Here is a 13,395-nt window from a genome sequence, read left to right on the forward strand (position 1 = left end):
TTATTAACAATGGGTGTCAGATTTTATCAAATACTTTCTCTGCATCTATTGAGATAATCATATGATTTCCGTTAGTTTGGTTAATGATATAGTCAATTATGCTAATAGTTTTCCTGATACTGAACCAGTCTTACATCCCTTATATAAATCCTACATGGTCATATTGTATTAACCTACTGATAAATTGCTGTAATCTCTTTGCTAACATTTTTTTGTTTAAGATATTTGCATCACTATTCATTAGAGAAATTTTGGCTCTTTCCGGTTTAGGTATCAGCACCATATCTGTGTCATGAAAGGAATTTGGTATGACTCCTTCTTCCCCTATTTTTTAAACAATTTGTATAGTATTGGAATTGATTGTACTTTAAATGGCTGGTAGAATTCACTTGGAAATCTATCTGGCCCTGGAGGTTTTTTCCTTAGGGAGTTCATTAATAGCTTGTTCAATTTTTTTTTTCTAACATGGGACTAATTTATTTCCTGCTCTTAATCTGGGAGATATATATTTTTTGGAAGTATTCATCCATTTCACTTGGATTATCGTACTTATTGGCATACAATTGAAGAAAATAGCTCCTAATTATTGTTTTATTCACTCTTCATTAGTAGTAAGTTTACCCTATTCATTTTGATGCTAATAATTGGGTTTTCTTTTTTTTTCCAAACAAATTAACCAAAGGTTTATCTATTTTTTCATAAAAGCAACAATTAGTTTTGTTTATTAGTTTAACAGCTTTTTACTTTCAATTTTATTAATTTCTCCTTTGATTTTCAGAATTTCAAATTTGGTACTAAATTGGGGATTTTTTACTTTGTTATGTTTCTAGCTTTTTTAGTTGCATGCCCAATTCAGTGATCTTCTCTATCTTATTCATTTAAACCTCCTTAATTTTTTTTCTTGTTAATTCTATTGTAGATTTATTTAGTTCTGAAGAGTGAGGTTGAGATCTCTCACTAGTATAGTTTTGCTGTCTATTTCTTCTTCCAATTCATTTAACTTCTCCTCTAGAAATTTGGAGGCTATACCACTTGGTGCATATATGTTTAGCATTAATATTACTTCATTATCTGTGGTACCTTTTAGCAAGAAGTTTCCTTCCTTATCTTTTAATTAGATCTATTTTTGCTTCTGCTTAATCTAATATCAGGATTGCTACCCCTGCCTTTTTTTAATTTCAGTTGATTTTGATTTTTAAATTTCTTATAATTGAAACTCTACATATCTCTCTGGTTCAAATGTGTTTCTTGTAAACAACATAATAGAGGATTCTAGCTTTAATCCACTCTGCAATCCACTTCAATTTTATGGAATAATTCATCCCATTTACATTCACAGTTAAAATTACAAACTTTGTATTTCCTGCCATTTTATTTTTCCAAAGTTATATTTTTCTCTCTCCTCTCATCCTTTCCTTCTTACCAGTAGTTTGCTTTTGATCACCTCCCTCAATCTGCCCTCCCTTTTTTCACCACTAACCCCTTTGTTATCCCTTTCATTCTACTTCTTCCCCCTTTTCTATTGTTCTCCCTCTTTCCTTTTCCTTTCCCCCACCTACTTCTCTATAAAGTGAGACAAGTTTCTTTACCAAATTCATTATTATTACTTATTTCCTCTTTGAGTCAATTCCGATGAGATTAAGGTTCAAGCAATGCTCTCCTCCCTCCCTTCTCTCCCTGAACTGTAATAGGTCTTTTTGATATCTTGAAATGATATAAAATTACCTCATTTTACCTCCCATTTCTGCTTTTCCCAGTGTAATTCCTTTTCTAACCCTAGTTTCTTTTTGATATCATCATATTAAAGGCAATTTATACTCACATCCTTTAAGTATACCCCTGACAAAGTTACACTTCTCAAGAGTTACATGAATCTTCCCAAGGAGGGGTGTAAACATTATAACCTTTAAAACATAGTTGTTTTCCTTCCCTTTTTACATTTATAAACTTCTCTTGAGTCTGGAATTTGAAGATCAATTTTTCTATTCATCAAAAATGATAGAAAATGCCCTGTTTCATTGAATATCTTTTTTTTTTCCTGAAAAAAAAAATGATGCTTAGTTTTGCTGAATAATTGGTTCGTGGTTGTAGTCCAAGATCCTTTGCCTTCTGGAATATTCTATTCCATGACCTACAGAGTCCTTTAAAGTGGAAGCTGATTGGTCCTGGGTAATCCTGGTTGTGGTTCTTCGATATTTAAATTGTTTCTCTCTGCTTATTTGCAGTATTTTCTTCTTGATCTGACAATTCTGGAATTTAGCTACAATGTTCCTAAGAGTTTTCATTTTGGGGTGTGTTTCAGGAAGTGATCACAATGTATTCTAATACATTTTAACCTCTGGTTCTAGGATATCAGGGCAGTTTTTCTAGGTTTCTTGAAAGATGTTGTCAAGGTTCTTTTTTTTTTTTTCTCATCGTGGCTTACACATAGTGCAATAATTCTTAAGATTGCTTCTGCTGATTCTATTTTCCAGTTCTGTTGTTTTTCAATGAGATATTTTACATTTTGTTCTATTTTTTTTCTTTTTTTTTCAATTTGTTTAACTGATTCTTGTTGTCTCAAGTCATTCATTTTCATTTGTCCAATTCTAATTTTTAGTAAATCATTTTCTTCAGTTAGTTTTTTTTAATGTCCTTTTCCACTTAGCAAATTGCACTTATAAAAGAGTTGTTTTGTTCATTGGATTTTTTTCCATTTCACCAATGCTTTTTTATAAGAAGTTGTTTCATTTTTTCATTTTACCAATTCTATTTTTCAAGGAATTGTTTTCTTTTTCCATTTCACTAAGTCTATTGGTTAAAGAAGTTGTTTTTTTCAAGATATTTTTTATCCATTTCACCAAATGTATTTTTAAGCAGTTGTTTTCTTTAGTCAGTCTGGGTTTCCTTTTCCAAACTCTCCTGCAAAGTTCTCATTTCTTTTACATCTTTTTCTTCTCTTTTAAGATCATTTTTGACCTCTTTAAGAAAAGCATTTGAGTTGGAGACCAGTTCAGAGCCTCCTTTGAGGCTTCATTCAGAGGTTTTTTGCCTTTAGTGTTCTCTTCTGGGTTTGTGGTCTGTCTTCCCTGTCTCCAGAGTAGCAATCAGAACTCTTTTTGCTTTTTTGCTCATTTTTTAAAAATTTTGGTCTGCTCCTAGGTCACAAGGGAGATTATCCCAAAGTTCCTCTGCAGGATGCCAGAACTTCTCACTGACTGTCCCCGGCCTGGTGGTGCTGCAGACTTTCTCACTGAGCTGGGTACGCCTGGCCAAGTCCAGCTAGTTATGCTAAAGTTCAGGGGATCACTATTTGCCTTCTGAAGATGCATTGGAGGTTTCATGACTAGTTTGCTTATCCACTGGTCTTATGAACCATGAGAGAGTACCCAGTGCTGATGTATTTTGAGCCTCTCCTTAGATACCCTGTGTGGTTTTGGGCCTTCCAATGCTGAGCTTTCAGGGAGCCAAATTATCCCTGGCCAACTGAAACTGACCTTTTTTGATGTACTTTCAGGATATCTTATGATGGAAAATTGTTACACTCTAAATATTTGTGGGTTCTATCAATTCAAAATCCATTCCGAGGCTTGATCTAGAATTGATTATGAGGGAAGCCAATAAGAGCTCAAAGTCTTAGCTGTTCTCTGACATCTTGGTTATACTACATCAGATTTTCTCTAATCAGACTACAAAAGCAAAATAAAAATAGAAAATAGTAAAAAAAAAGAAAGGCAGCTAGATGACACCTTTGATTAGAGAAGCAAACATGCAGTCAGGGGAACCCAAATACAAATCCAGCCTCAAAAACTTACTAGTTGTATAATCATTGGCATGTCACTTAACCCTACTTGCCTCGTTTTCCTCCTCTGTCAAACAAACTCTAGAAGGAAATGGTAGACTATACCAATATTTATGCAATAAAAATACCAAATGGGATAATGAAGCATCAATGATAACTAGACAATAACAAAAATAAAAATAATATTAAAACTGAAAATCCAAAGTAAGCCCCCAAATAAAAACACAGTAAATAAAGCAAGCTTTATTGTCACTTCAAAAAAATACACAAAGCAACTCACTATTCCTAGTTAAAAACCATGGAGAGATGCCATGTTCTCAACAGTCTAAAAGTACCTAATAATCCAATTATTTTGCTTTCTGTTAACCAATTTTTTTTAAATTGAACCACAGAAAGGATTTCATTTTCACAAACCAGGTAAGTGTGGGTTTCTTGATGACTCCAATTGTAAAGAGGTAGTTTTGTTTCCATGCACAGGATTTCAAGAAAATAGGTCAAGATCCACCAGGCTACCTTGATATAGGTACAAAATACATTTTCAACAATGGGCTAAACCAAAGAATTAGCTTGATAAACCCCCCAGCTATAAATACCCTGTGGCTCTAGTGGGGAAAGACAAAATGATGTGAATATCACCAATCACAAATCAATTAAGTTCCAACCTATCAGGATTAGTCAACATCTAGAATGAAGATCTGGACAGTAGATTGTGAAATAACTTTGATGATACTGGGACCTTCCAGTGCATGAGGATTGCAACCATATATGTAAATACAAATTTATTTTTTGTACTTATGTTACATTGAAAATTGTAAGGGTACACACAGCTGCCCTAGCTTAGCCATACTCCAGCCCATGCTCATTGAACCATGATTTTACTCCAAAGCAAATCAATTATTCAACAAATATTTAAATAAATGTTTTCTATGTGCAATGCTCTTAAATAATTCACAAAAGTTTTTAACATACACTTTATCAATTTTCAGGACCTGGGCATTGAGATCTAGGGTTCATTTCTTCATGATTGTTTCTCTTTCCTACTTTCTTTCCTTTTTTTGAATCCCAATTGTTGTTGTTTTTTGGGGGGGAGGTGGGAATGTATGATGAATGAAATTCATCAAATATTACCCAGCAAAATATTACCCAGTGTCTGAGTGGGTTCCCCCTCTCCTCCCAAGAAGCAAACTTATCACATATGCTTATTTTCACTATTGTGCCCTGATAACCAACTTGTGTACTCCTTGAGCCTGAGTTTATCTCTTTAACATCCTCCAATTGTATTTCACTCCTAGTTGCTAGGAAGCTTCTACATATAACAAGTGTCTTTTCAGCACTGTATCCTCATCCTGTTTATGGATTACCCCCCTTTTTTCTGAATGATTACTTTTGCAAATCAAAGAGTAGGGTATGATGTGAACTGTGAAATCCTGTCCATATAGAATAAAGTGAGGTCAGAATCTATTATTAATTCATGCATCCTATATCTAAACTAGTGAGCATTTTTAAAGACATTGGCAACAACCTTAATGACAATCTTAGAAACTTAAGCTTTCCCAACTTTTCTTATTACCATAAGTTAAGAAGTTAGCTTTCCCAGACTATCTTGATTAGTTTATCTTTAGGCAAGTCTGAAACTCAGCCTGCCATCTGACTCTTAACTCTTCAGTTCAGGCCTTTGCAACTCCCAGGGCTCTATTTTCCCTGTAGAAAATCTACTTCTGATCAAGATCTTTGCTAAATTCTCTACAGGACTACACTCACTATGGGGTAATTTCTCTCTCTCTCCCCCTCATAGTGTGTTTCCTTTAATAGCGCCTTTCTCCTTACTCCAGCAAACTCTGGTTAATCTACTACACTTATCTAACCTGCCAATCAATGTCTTGCTTGGGACTGATGGGATATTCCTTTATTGGATTCTTCCAAATTCCTTTCCTAACAATTTGCTCTCCCAACTCTAATTCCTATTTGCCATTCCTGGTATCTATTTTATCTCTTCTTTTTGTCTGCAAACTCTTCTAAATAAAACTTCCTTTTGGCAAAAATAAGAGCCTCTCTGCAGGAATATTAATATGTAAAGAAGTTGAAGGAAACATATAAAATAGATATAAAGGGGGATAGAAAATTGTAAAAATCATGAGAGAAATAAATACAGTAAATCTTTTTTCTACCTAATTCAGAAACCAAAACTTGTAAACAGCATCCAGAAAGTCCTAGGTTCCCCAAGAATAGAGGTTAAAGTACTAACAACTTAGCAGGTTTCTAAGGCCAGGGAAATTTTTAACAGACCCAAGAGGATAGACATTGTGATCCGGGGTGATTTCTAATTCGGCATTATTGGTAAGGTCATTAACCCGCCCAATGTCCAGGCTATTTTGAACAAGACCACATTATCTTCTGGGATGTTCAGCACTCTCCAGTGTGTCCCACTGGGCTGCACAGCCCTGGGCCACATGGTATAGATACTGAGTTTGGGAAAAATAGTTGCTTACAAGAAAAATAATGCATCAGTTTGAGACCACAATAAAGCCATATAAGAAAATCTAAGGCTGTAGTACCTAGCCATAAAAGAAAAGAGAGAGAAAATGAAGCACACAGGGGAGGAGCACTTGCATCATATTCAGAGGAACGTTAATGCTAACCCCAATGCTGCTAGTTACTATTTAAAACTTGGAGTAGTCCCTTCCCCTTTGGGACAGAATTACAGAACAGCATTAATATCCTGGATCCCTTTAGGCAACAAGTTAGAGAAGAGTCTAAAACACTTGGCCTGTCACCAAGAAGATCGAAGTTCAAATATGACCTCAAGCACTAGGTACACAGGAGACTAAAATTAAATCCCAACTTTGAACATCAGTTTTTCAGCAATAAAATGAGAATAACAACCACCCTGACCTCACATCAATGTGTACCTCATCGAGGTACCTACATAAAATGTATATTGTCTTCCCCCATCCCTCCTTGGCAATCCAGTAAAACCTAGTGGTTCTTTACCAGAATCATGATTTTGAAATGCAGAAAGAATTTCTAAATTTGAATTAGAAGTTAGTCAAATCAGTTATTTAATCTGAGATTACCAGTTTAAAAACCTCTGCAATACTTGGTCTCTCAATTTTTTTTTTCTATCCCTCCATCCTCTGTTACTTTCTTCTTCTTATCTCTCCTTCACACCCTTCTCCATTCTCTATTTCCCCACTTCTTCCATTTCTCTGTTTCTCTCTCTGGATATCTTCTCTCTCTAATCTCTCTCTTTCTAACTACCCAAACCCAATCTGACCGTTAACATCTTTCAACATGTCATAATAAAATTTCCTGTATATTTTTCTTTTACTGTTTTCAGTATAAGTACTTTGATGCTACAATACAATAAAGTTATTAAAGCTAGGGAAACTTTAACTGAGATCAATTAATTTCAGGTTTCAATGTATAAACAATTTTGGGAAGTGTCCATAGGCCTATCTCTGGGGCTCTATCCAAAAACTGAACCTATTGAGTCAGGTGAGTTTCAGGACTTCCAGATCAAGACCTAATTCTCACGTATATCGCCAGATGTGTGATATTAAAAAAGATTGTGAACATCTGCTGCGGGTAAGAGAGTTGAGGCATATCTGGCTGTCAGGAGCAATAAGGAAACTATAGAAACCTCCTGGCACTGGAATAGACAGTTGACTTTGCAAATCTCTTAAAGAGCTGTCATAATGATGAAAAACTCAAGAGAAACCCGAGATACATAGTGACAAAGAGTCAATAGATTGAACCAAAGAAATAATATGCACAACGACAACAACAATGTAAATTAGAGCAACTACTAAAGAGAAATGAAATGGAAATAATGGGGAAAATGAAAGTCTTGAGAAGCTGATCAAAATTTGTTTCTTTCCTCACCGAAGAGAGGCAGAGTGCAGGCAGGCCAGAATGTGACTTTAGCATCAGATAAAGTTGCTGGATTTGATATTTTGGCTCAATTGTTTTATTCTTTGACAGAAGGAAAGGTTCGATCTGAGTAGGAAATGATTATGATGCAAAAGCAAACATCAAGAAAATGTGTTATTTTTTAAGAAACAAAATAAAAAAGAAAGAGAGCTGACTTTTGGAGATTTTGTGTGGTACACTGGAAAGAAATTGGACCTCGTGTCCAATTTTTAGTATACTATTTACTACCAGAATGACATTGGGCAAGAAACTGAAGGGAGCAAGGGCAAAGCCAAGCACTGAATTGTGACCCTGATGGATGCTCTAGTTCCTTTACAAGTCTCTCGGGTAGGTCCTTTCTAGAAAGAGGACTGAAGAGAGGGGTATAGAAAATTTTGTTCTGGAAATCCACATGAGGATCCTGCAGTGGCACTTAGATAATAAGATGAGAAGACATTCCAAAACATAGAAAAATCAGGCAGCTAAGATTCTGTGGGAGCCTGCTATATAATATCACAAGTTCACAGCTCAAGTTAGAAGTGAAATAAGAAACCATCTCTACCCACTCCTACATTTTACAAAGGAGATATGAAATTGCTTGTCCAAAGTGACACCAAGATTCAAAGATCTAAAACTTAAAAGGATACTCAAACAGCATCTACCTAAACCCCTTCTTTTACATGAAAGGAAACTAAACCATAGGGAAGAGAAGGAATTTGTCTAAGGTCACAGAAAATATCACACATCTAGAATCAGAAGGGTCTGCATTTCATAGAGGATGAAACTGATAGCTTCAGGTAAGTGACATACCCAACGTCACACAAGTAAATTAATAACAGAGCTACCATTTCAAATTCAAAATTACTAAGTCCAGAGAACTTGTACTTTGAATACCCATTCTGTACTCTATTCAATACACTAAAAACTTTCCTCTTCCAAATGAATATGCATTGTATTGGAAGGGGAATACCAATTCTGAAAAGTAGAAATCAAGTTCCAGCCTATATTTGAAATTATAATTATATCTCTCCAATCTTGATGTTCCCTATCAGTTTCCTACACTTTTCCTATCAGTTATAGAATAGAAAAAAACAAATTTTACAACAAGTTATTATGAAACATCACATGGAAGAAAAAGAAAAAGTAAGATGTCTCTAATATGAAGCGACAAGCAAAAAATTTTTTAGATTTTTCCAAATTTGGGGGGGGGGAGGGAGAGAGACTGTGCCATATCCCAAAACCACTCAATTTGAAAAGAATTTGTACTTTCCAAATTTCCTTTCCAAATATAGAGTTTATTTGACAGGCTTGAAAAGAATAAAACCTAATAGAATTATGTCTGCATATTACACACACACACACACACACACACACACACACACTGGATTTCTATACTATTTCCCTATACCTCTGTCACTCTCTCTCTGTTTATTGCTCTCTGTCTCTCTCCACTTCCACTGCTCAGGTTTTCTTCTGGTCCCCTCCCAAAGTCTATAAGAGAACCCACTTGACTGCATTTGCTATTTCTCTGATGTTGACAGGAATAGCAAATCACTTTGCAATGCTCTTAAAAAGTTATTTATTTTATGAGATGATTCCTATCTAACTATGAATAATTAAGCATTGCAGTGCTTTTCTCAGAAGTCAGTTTCTCTTAACTACAGCTAAGTCTTCATAGGCAAGCATCAACCAAAGGGTCCCTTCAACAACAAAGATCACAAATGAGTTACTTTTATTTTCTTTATTTAAAGGCCCCTGCCAGGTTTAAAAGTCTCCTGGTGTACTGGCTCAGGTCACAAGAAAACTACATTCCCATGGCTGTTCTGAGTAAATGTCCATCATGCCCTTCAGCACTCATGATCTCTTTCTTCCCATCCTGCAATGATTTTATACTCTGTTTCATTCTAAGTTTCTTCACCATCATTACAATGACTTAACTGTCATCCTTGAGCTTCTCTCTCTCCCCTTTTCAGAACATCCTAATTGATATTCCTTCAACAGAAATATGACCATTGTCATTTCCCTTACAAAGTACTTCCCACTAAGTATCTCCCAAATATCCCTTGGATCAAAAATAAAATTCTCTCCTTGGGTTTTTACGTCTTCAACAACTTAGCCTTAACTTATTTTTCCCTCCCTGAATGATATTTCTGTTTCCACATTCTACAATGCAGCCACAAACTTTGCTACATAACTCAGAGAGCATTAAATCCCCCACATCTCTATCTTTCTGGAACCCATCTACCATACACGGGATGCACTATTTCAATTTAAGTGGAGAAGACCAGATGAAGATAGCCCAGAATCTAGTAATTATTCTCTGGACTCTGTCTAGTCATCTCAGAGAACTCTGAGTCCTGAGTCAACTTAAGCTCAAAAGTTCACTTCATGGCCTTTGGGAAGCAACCATCATTTTGGGTGAGGTGTCTTGGATATCTCCCAACTTTCTGTATTAGAGACTCTTTTCTTTTCCTTATATACCACGTCTCACTTGATCTCACCAATTCCATAAGTTTAAATTATCATCTCCATACAAATGATTCTCAGGTATAAAACATTTTTTTCAGCTTTACTCTCTCTACTTAGCCATGATCCTACATTTCCAGTTTCTGTCTCATCATCCCAATCCAGATGTACAGCAGAAATTTCAAACTCAACATGTCCAAAACAGAGTTCATTATCATTTCTACAAAACACTCACTTCTTCCCCCTGTTCCTGATTCTCCCAGGATCATTCTCCTGTCAGAACCCATGTTTGTAGCTTCAGTATCATGTTTGATTCCTCAACTCACCCATCTGACAGATCCAATCGACTATCAAATATTGCTGTCAAGTTGTGCAACATACCGCATCTTTACCCAATTCTGTTCATTTATAACTTCTAGGCTCATACAAACCCACTTTTCTTCTTACCTGGACATTTGTGATAGAATTTTTTAAAATAGATTTTTAAAAACTCAAGGTACCACTTCACACCTCTCAAATTGGCTGAGAGGTCAGGAAAAGATAATGATAAATGCAGGAAGTAATGTGGGAAACATGGACACTAATTCATCATTGGTAAAGGTGTGAATTGATGTAACCATTCTGGAGAAGAACATGGAAACATGTCCAGAAAGCTATAAAAACTGCATATCCTCTAATCCAACACGACAATGTCATATTCTAGGTCTGTATCCCAAAGAGACTGTAAAAGAGGGAAAAGATTCCACAAATACAAAAATGTTTCTATCAGCTCTTTTTGTGATTCCAAGTAATTGGAAATTGAATAGATGCCCATCAATTGGGGAATGGGTGAATTAAGTTATGACACATGAATATGATGCTGAAAGAATATTATTATTCTATAAGAAATATGAGTAGGTTGATTTAAGTAAAGCCTGGAAATACAAGAACTAATGAGTGAATTAGCATAACCAAAGGAACCCTATACACAGTGACAGCAAGATCAGGCCATGCATGGGATGAGCAACTGTGATGAACTTGGCTCTTCTCAACAATGTGGAAATTCAACACAATTCCAGTAGCTTTGGGATGGAAACTGCCATCCATATCCAGAATGAGAACTATGCAGACTAAATGTGGATTGAAGCATATTATTTTCACCTTTATTTGTTTGCTTTTTTGTCTTCATGTTTTTTCCCTTCAGATCGAAATTTTCTTATAAAACTTGATAAATGTGAAAATATGTTTAAATGGATTGTACTTGCTTAACCTATATCAGATTGCTTGCTCTCATGGGAAAGGGAGAGGTAAGAAAAAGGAGAAAAATTTGGGCCACATAATCTTAAAAAAAAAAAATGAATGCTTAAAATGACCTTTCTGTGTATTTGGAAAAATATAATACTATTGAATCTCTCACCAAATAAATTTTTGTTAATGTACTTTTTTATCACCATAGTTATCCCTCTTTTTCTCTTGGGTCATCCCTAATGATTAGTCATATTATACATGTAAAAAAATTGGGGGGAAAGAACCTTGTTATTCAGCACATCCAAAAACACTGAAAATATGAATAAAGTGCAAAACTTGTGGATCTTCTACCTCTAAAAAATATATTATAGGACTGTCTTCTCATCTTTCTATGCTTCTTCTTGAAATTTTAACAAGGTTCCTTTGGAATTTTCTGTGTGGTTATTGTAATTAAATGGAGCAATAGAGGATCTTAACAGGTAGCTCAGATTTAGGAAGAGCCAAGTTCAAATTGAGCCTAATACATTTCTAGCAGCGAAAGCCTGGTCAAGTCATTTAACCTCTTCCTCATTTTCATCATCTAAAAACGTGGGTGATAATAAACACTTCCCTCACAAGATTATTGAGAGTAACAAATAATAATCATTGTAAAGGTCTTAGCACAGTGCTTGTTTAGCCACTTAATAAATGTTTCTTTCCTTTCAGCCTACCTCTCCTGTCCTTTTAAAATAATCAATACAAAATGGTTCTAAAATTAAGAAAGAGAGGAAGAGCTGATGAAAACTCAAATATTTGTCTACATTTACGGACTCAAGTCTGTATCTTGAAGGTTATCTACTTCTTAATTAGCTAAGACCTAGTATGTCACTGCTGCTAATTGAAGAGGCAATGGAGTGAGCACAGATCCAGAGAAACCTGGCTTTATATACTGGCCTAAATTCACCATTAGTTTGATTTGTTCCATTTTGTTCTTTAGTAAACAAGCACCACCAAGCTTCCCAGTCCCCTGGGCATTTGTGAGAAGGGAATCAACATTCAGGTAGTCTATAAAGAAAAAAAAGGATCAACCCCAAGGTTTCCAATTAAATTCCATGGCTAGGCCATTCCATTTCATTTAATCAACATTCCTCCCAATGGTCCTCCTCCATTATAACCTCCCATGAATTTCAAATTAGCAAGAAAGTAAAGGAAAAGCAGGCAGGATCAAACATTATTCAAATGGACGTGGAGGGATTTTCCCAGGCTACAGACTTACTTTTTATGAAAACAACTGGGTATCACTTCTCAGGCACATGGAACCCAATTTTTCAAGGCCAAACTATTGACAGATGTCCCATGGAAATCACTAATTGTGATTAGAAGGTTTTTACATTTTAATACATTTCTCCTTAATGATAGGGAGGGAACAAGAAAACACTATGAGAAAAAATACCTTCCTTCATATATGTGGCTGCAATCCTAAGCAAACAGGTTTGAATACAGCAATCATATATTGTTCAACTTTTGTTATCCAAAATTCTGAAGCATTTTATCTTCATAAGACTGAATCAACAATAATCAGATCATAAAAATAATTGTTAAATAAGTATTTTGGGGAGATATGAAATCGATATGGGTATGGCCCATTCTAAATCACAGACCACACTGTTTAAATAAACAGATAATAAAAAAGTCATTCCATTGTATAACAATAAAGATAACAAATTACTACCATCCAACCTTCTTTAGGATTGTTCAAACAAATGGCAAGAGCAGCTTAGTGAAACAAGATTACATTGAATTATTCTACTTTGCCATTGATTCCCATTCCCATTCTCATTTCTATCTTTCAAGTTTGCTAATTACTGGAACATGACACAAATGTAGAAGGTACAAAATGTGATTCAAAAATCACTGCTGGGGCAGCTAGGTGGTGTAGTGGATAGAGCACCAGCCCTGACTTCAAATGTGATCCCATACACTTAACACTTCCTGGCTGTGTGACCCTGGGCAAGTCACTTAACCCCAATTGC

This window comes from Sarcophilus harrisii, chromosome X (assembly GCF_902635505.1).
Source record: "Sarcophilus harrisii chromosome X, mSarHar1.11, whole genome shotgun sequence".
Taxonomy (NCBI): Eukaryota; Metazoa; Chordata; class Mammalia; order Dasyuromorphia; family Dasyuridae; genus Sarcophilus; species Sarcophilus harrisii.